The sequence below is a fragment of the Hippopotamus amphibius genome, chromosome 2, assembly GCF_030028045.1.
Source record: "Hippopotamus amphibius kiboko isolate mHipAmp2 chromosome 2, mHipAmp2.hap2, whole genome shotgun sequence".
NCBI classification, from domain to species: domain Eukaryota; kingdom Metazoa; phylum Chordata; class Mammalia; order Artiodactyla; family Hippopotamidae; genus Hippopotamus; species Hippopotamus amphibius.
In genome coordinates this window covers 187,986,606-187,992,605 of record NC_080187.1, presented here as the reverse complement: position 1 = coordinate 187,992,605, position 6,000 = coordinate 187,986,606, and the positions used below count along the sequence as shown (strand labels likewise).

The following is a 6,000-nucleotide window of genomic DNA, read 5'->3' as shown; positions in this document are numbered from 1 at the left end:
GTTTATATGCCATTTTATTTTTTATAGGAACACACCACACATAATCAGAAAAATAAAATGGTTATTCCTGCTAAGACAATTAAATGGGAGAAAGAATAGTCTTGTTAACAAATGGTACTAGAACAACTGGATATTCACATGCAGAAGAATGAATTTGTACTCCTACCTCACACCATGTATAAAAATTAACCATTTGAAATGAATCACAGACCTAAATGTAAGAATTCAAACTATAGAAGTCTTAGAAGAAAACAGAGGACTAAACCTTCATGATCTCGGTTTAGGCAAAGACTTCTTAGATACAAAACCAACAGCACAACCAACAAAATAAAAATAGAAAAAATTGGATTTCATCAAAATTAAAAACTTTTGGGCTGCAAACAGTGCCATAAAGAAAGTGAAAAACAACCCATGTAGTGGGAGGAAGTATTTACAAATTATTTGTATGATAAGTGACTCATATCCAGAATATATAAAGACTACCCAAATTTAAAATGGGCAAAGAAGAAAAACAAAAACAAAAACAAACAAAAACAACAAAAAACAAAACAAATAAAATGGGCAAAGCACTTGAATAGCTATTGATTGGCAAGCTTGGGAGCTTCCTGGTTAAAATCTGTAACTGATCCCCTTACATGGAGGGTAAGGAAAGACCAAAAGAAAAGGCAGACCATTGCAGATTAGAAGATGGCAGGTTCAATAAGCAAGAGAACTTACATATGAGGTTTGTCTTAGGTGGCTGCAATACAAGTAGATCACCACAACCATCCACCAGAATCTTAGAAATTTATAAAGAGGGCTTAACTGGGTTCAGTCATGTATACTGTCCAGATGGTCTCAACAACACATTACTCTCTCAAGGCTGCGCACCCCCCCCCCTTTTTTTTTAATTTTATTTTTTGGCTGCACCACATAGCATGTGGGATCTTAGTTCCCTGTCCAGGGACTGAACCCATACCCCCTGCATTGGAAGCACAGAGTCTTAACCACTGGACTGCCAGGGAGGTCTCAAGGCTGCATCCTTGAAAATGGCCCCCACTGTGAGAACAGTGGGCAGAACAAACATTCCAAAGATAGGGGATGGGGTGATAAACTTCTGATTGCCCAGATCCAGCTCACACATAAACCAGTGGTCACATCCTCTCAATGACCAACTATGTCCCCCAACAATAGATATCAATGAGATACCACTGCATACCTACAAGGACGACTATATTCAAAAAGATAGATAATAACAAGTGTTGGTGAGGATGTGGAGAAACTAGAACCCTCACACATTCCTGGTGGAAATGAAAAATGATACAGCTACTTTGGAAAACAATTTGGCAGTTCCTCAAAATGTTAAACATAGTTTCCATGTGATCCAGCAATTTCATTCTTAGATATATACCCAAGAGAAATGAAAACATACAACCACACAAAAACTTCTGCATGAAATGTTCACAGCAGCATTATTCACAATAGCTAAAAAGTGGAAACAACTCAAGTATCCATTAACTGATGAGTAGATAAATAATAAAATGTAGTGTGCTTGCTTTGGCAGCACATATACTAAAATCGGAATGATACAGAGAAGATTAGCATGGCCCCTATGCAAGGATGACATGCAAATTTGTGAAGCATCCCATATTTTTCTGATGAATATAGATGCAAAAATCCTCAACAAAATACTAGCTAACAGAATCCAACAGCACATTAAAAAAATCATACACCATGATCAAGTGGGGTTTATCTCTGGAATGCAAGGATTCTTCAATATACACAAATCAATTAATGTGATACATCATATTAACAAACTGAAGGATAAAAACCATACGATAATCTCAATAGATGCAGAAAAAGCTTTTGACAAAATTCAACACCTATTTATGATAAAAACTCTCCAGAAAGTTGGCATAGAAGGAAATTACCTCAACATAATAAAAGCCATATATGACAAACCAACAGCCAATATCATTCTAAATAGTGAAAAACTGAAAGCATTCCCTCTAAGAACAGGAACAAGACAAGGGTGCCCACTCTCACCACTATTATTCAACATAGCTTTGGAAGTGTTAGCCATAGCAATCAGAGAAGAAAATGAAATAAAAGGAATCCAAATTGGAAAAGAAGTAAAATTGTCACTCTTTGCAGATGACATGATATTATACATAGAAAACCCTAAAGATGGTACCAGATAACTGCGAGCACTAATCAATGAATTTAGTAAAGTAGCAGGATACAAAATTAATGCACAGAAATCTCTTGCATTCCTATATACTAGCAACGAAAGATCCAGAAAGAGAAATAAAGGAGACACTCCCATTCATCAACAAACAGAATAAAATACCTAGGAATAAACCTGCCTAAGGAGGCAAAAGACCTCCTTCAGAAAACTATAAGATACTGTTGAAAGAAATCAACGATGATACAAACAGATGGAGGGACATACCATGTTCTTGGATTGGAAGAATCAACATTGTGAAAATGACTATAATACCCAAAGCAATTTACAGAATCAATGCAATCCCTATCAAATTACCAATGGCATTTTTCACAGAACTAGAACAAGAAATTTTAACTATTTGTATAGAAATGCAAAAGACCCCAAATAGCCAAAGCAATCTTGAGAAGGAAAGATGGAACTAGAGGAATCAGGCTCCCTGACTTCAAACTATACTACAAGACTACAGTGATCAAGACAGTATGGTACTGGCACAAAAATAGAAAGGAAGATCAATGAAACAGAACAGAGAGCCCAGAGATAAACTCACACACATATGGGCACCTTATCTTTGACAAAGGAGGCAAGAATATACAATGGAGAAAAGATAGCCTCTTCAATAAGTGATGCTGGGGAAATTGGACAGCTACATGTAAAAGAATGAAATTAGAACACTTCCTAACACCATACACAAAAAGAAATTCCAAATGGATTAAAGAGCTAAATGTAAGGCCAAACACTATAAAACTCTTAAAGGAAAACATAGGCAGAACATTCTATGACATATATCAAAGCAAGATCCTTTTTGACCCACCTCCTAGAATCATGGAAATAAAATCAAGAATAAACAAATATGACCTAATGAAACTTAAAAACTTTTGCACAGCAAAAGAAACCATAAACAAGACAAGAAGACAACCCTGAGAATGGGAGAAAATATTTGCCAATGAAGCAACTGATAAAGGATTAGTTTCCAAAATACACAAGCAGCTCATGCAGCTCAATATCAAAAAAGCAAATAACCCAATCCAAAAATGGGCAGAAGACCTAAACAGACATTTCTCCAAAGAAGACATGCAGATGGCTAACAAACACATGAAAAGATGCTCAACATCACTAATCACTAGAGAAATGCAAGTCAAAGCCACAATAAGGTATCACCTCACACCAGTCAGAATGGCCATCATCCAAAAATCTAGAAACAATAAATGTTGGAAAAGGTGTGGAGAAAAGGGAACCCTCCTGCACTGTTGGTGGGAACGTAAATTGGTACAGCCACTATGGAAAACGGTATGGAGGTTCCTTAAAAAACTAAAAAAAAGAACTACCATATGACCCAGCAATACCACTACTGGGCATATACCCTGAGGAAACCATAATCTAAAAAGAAACATGCACCACAATGTTCACTGCAGCACTATTTACAATAGCCAGGACATGGAAGCAACCTAAATGCCTATCAACAGATGAATGGATAAAGAAGATGTGGTACATATATACAATGGAATATTCGCCATAAAAAGGAATGAACCTGAGTTATTCATAGGGAAGTGGATGGACCTAGAGTCTGTCATAGAGAGCGAAGTAAGCCAGAAAGAGAAAAACAAATACCATATGCTGACTCATATATACGGAATCTAAAAAAATGGTACTGATGAACCCAGTGACAGGGCAAGAATAAAGATGCAGATGTAGAGAATGGACTTGAGGACACAGCGTGGGGGGCGAAAGGGAAGCTGGGACAGATTGAGAGAGTAGCATTGACATATATACCCTACCAAATGTGAAATAGATAGCTAGTAGGAAGCTGCTGCATAACACAGGGAGATTAACTCGATGATGGGTGATGACTTAGAGGGCTGGGATAGGGTGGGTGGGAAGGAGTCACAGGAGGGAGGGGATGTAGGGATATATGTATAAATACAGCTGATTCACTTTGTTGTACAGCAAAAACTGGCACAACAGTGTAAAGCTATTATATTCCAATAAAGAGCTTAAAAAATGTGGTATGTCCACACAATAGAATACTACTTGGTGATAAAAAGGAATAAAGTGCTGACACCTCATGCTATAACATGAATAAACTCTACATTATACTAAGTGAAAGAAGTTTGTCACAAAAGAGCATGTGTTATATGATCCCATTCATATAAAATGTCCAGAATGGGCAAATCTATAGAGACAGAAAGTAGATTAGTGGTTGCCTATGGTTAGGGGAATGGTGTGGGAGAGGGGCATGGGTGTTGATTCTTAATGGGCAAGAGGTTCCTTTCTGGGATGATGAAAGAGTTCTAAATCAAACTGTGGTGATAGTTGCACAACTCCGTCACTATACTAAAAACCATTAAGTTGCACCCATTAAATGGGTGAATTGTGTGATTGTGTGATTATATCTTAATAAAGCTGTTAAAAAGAAAAAAAATGACTATTCCATTAAATTGATACATTATGATTTAAGGTGCCGTTCTATTAATTCATTATTAAACACTGAGGTTATTTTCAGTTTTTCCATACTGCTAAGTAATAGTATAACCAAACATTCCATTTGAAAGAACTATTTTTTACCAAAGTTGCTATAAATCTAATAGACATGTAATGTCACTAAGGTCATCTTTATAACTTCAAGATTAATACTTTGCAGATGTGAAGAACTAGTTACCTTCCACACAGTTATCTTCCATAAAACAAGGTCAGTAGCCTGTTCTTAAGTCTCGTTTATGGTTAGTTTAGCAGTAAGAGACACAAAAATATTGTGCCTTAAACAAAAGAGTTTATTTCTCTGTCATATAAAAGTCCAGAGGTAGACAACCCAGGGCTGAGGTGGCAGATATCTCCACAATATCCTCAGGACCCCAGGTTCCTTTTAGTCTATTGCTTTGCCAATCGTAGAGTATGCTTTTATGGTTCAAATAGTAGCTATCACAACCCCATTCCAAACAACAGGATGAAAGAAGCAAAAAAAATCAGTGGAATCAAAGGGCAACAAAGGGGATGTGCCAGCTGTCTTTAAGAAAAGTTCCCAGGGAATTCCCTGGCGGTCCAGTGGTTAGGACTTGGCGCTTTCACTGCCAAGAGCCTGGGTTCCATCCCTGGTCAGGGAACTAAGATCCCACAAACCGCGCAGGCCAAAAAAAAAAAGAAAAAAGAAAGAAAAGTTCCCAGATGCCATTTCTACTGTGAATCCATTGACCAAAACATTGTTATATATTTATACTTAATTTCAAGTGAAACTGAGAATATGGTCTTTATTCTAGGTAGCATGTGCCCAGATAGAAATTAGGGGTTCTGTCACCATGGAAAAAAGGGAAACAGACATTCAGAAGTAAGTAGCAGACTCTGCCAATGACTCATAACTTATCTAATGACACAAAACCCTACCAAAAGCTAGGAAGAAAAATAATCTGATCAAGAAGGATGAAATAAATAAGATGAACTAAGAACTACACACAAATAAACAGTATGAGGAATGACTATGCCTAATAGTGAAAAGCATCAGAGGAGACATTTGCAAAAGGGTAGAGAAATAACCAAAAGTTCTAATGTGGGACAGCGTTTTTAATAAAATGGGAACCAGAGGCAATCCATCAGATGCAGGAAGGCAAATAAAAAGAAACAGTTTAAATAAGTAATAAAAAATATCACACTTCTCATTAAGACAACAGAGTTTTAACAAAAGTTTATCTTTGCCTATTTTATTTGCTCACACTCTTCTAATTCCTGAAAGGTTTATATTATCAACTGATTTTATTGTTCCTGATTCTATTTCAAGGATATATGTTGCATCTGACCTTTTCTAT

The 6,000-nt window shown here is 36.6% G+C and overlaps 1 non-coding gene across 1 annotated transcript; it reads left to right on the top strand.

Annotated features, from left to right (window-relative positions):
• The first annotated feature begins 1,527 nt into the window (after nt 1-1,527).
• LOC130847100 (U6 spliceosomal RNA) lies at nt 1,528-1,634 on the top strand. The gene has a single exon (XR_009051894.1). It is a non-coding gene; the product is annotated as a U6 spliceosomal RNA (small nuclear RNA).
• The last annotated feature ends 4,366 nt before the right edge of the window (nt 1,635-6,000 follow it).